Source organism: Serpula lacrymans (assembly GCF_000218685.1).
Source record: "Serpula lacrymans var. lacrymans S7.9 unplaced genomic scaffold SERLAscaffold_1, whole genome shotgun sequence".
NCBI lineage: Eukaryota > Fungi > Basidiomycota > Agaricomycetes > Boletales > Serpulaceae > Serpula > Serpula lacrymans.
The window spans coordinates 38,230-39,308 of NW_006763290.1; positions in this window are offsets into that span (position 1 = coordinate 38,230).

Below are 1,079 nucleotides of genomic sequence, written 5' to 3' on the forward strand. Positions count from 1 at the left end.
TTTATGGACACATATTTTTTTAGAATGCCTGACTGACAATAAAGGAACTGTGTTGATACTGATAGCGTTTTGCCTTGCCCTTTTTTTACTGCATCTTCCCATCACATCATGATTTTCTTGCTCTTTTTCTGCTATTGGACTTTATTTTATGGCTGTACAAACCTGTGACATTACTTACACAGCATTCATTGTTCCATCTCTTTCTTTTCCTTATGTTGACAATCTTATCCTGTACTACCTATGCAGGATTTGTCAGCGTACATTCCTTCCTTTATGTGCTTTCTCATTTTTTTTGTTTTTGCACAGCTATACTGTGCATAGCCTACCTTTTTTTTACTATATAAACCCCTGTATTTTACCTTGTAAAATAACAACAAGAACTCGAATCCAAACTTCTTCTCTAAATCTTAAGTTCACTACTCTGCTACTTGTGATCTAGTGTGGTCACAACACTTCCCACTGCTATCACTGTTAACTGCTGTCATTATCACTCATCACTTTTGAAAGTCATTGTCATCCCTTTTGATTAGAGTCCTTCTGAGCACTACAGTCTGTGCGTCAGGAGCCTGCTATCACTGGGAACTTTGTCACCTCGTCACTTTGTTATTCTCAAACCTTACCTTGTGCTACAATTAGCAAGGTAGTGTTTGTCCAAACTCGTCACAAAGCCCTTATCTTTATCTTCCAACTATCCCTCCTCCTCAAAACCCACACCCATACATCTCTGGGTTTGACTTTGAAGGATTGTCATACATACCACCCCACGAACAACCAGAGCACCCACTGTTCTAGGAGGCAAAGCCCATACACAAGTTCTGTGGAATCTGGGAGGATTGTGTGTTAGTTTGTTTTTGTGTGTGGTTTTCTAACAATAGTTTTCATCATCAACATTGCGCCGTTGTGGAATCCGTCTCAGCAGCATTTACGATATACACTTTCAGTGCTTATGATTCAGTGTTTGCTGGATTGAAAGAGGTTTGCAGTACATAATTATTGCTAGTCACTGTATAAAATAATATAATGTGTATGCTGTAGACTGTTTTTGCCTTTTCTGTGTGAATGTAAGCAAGATGTCAATG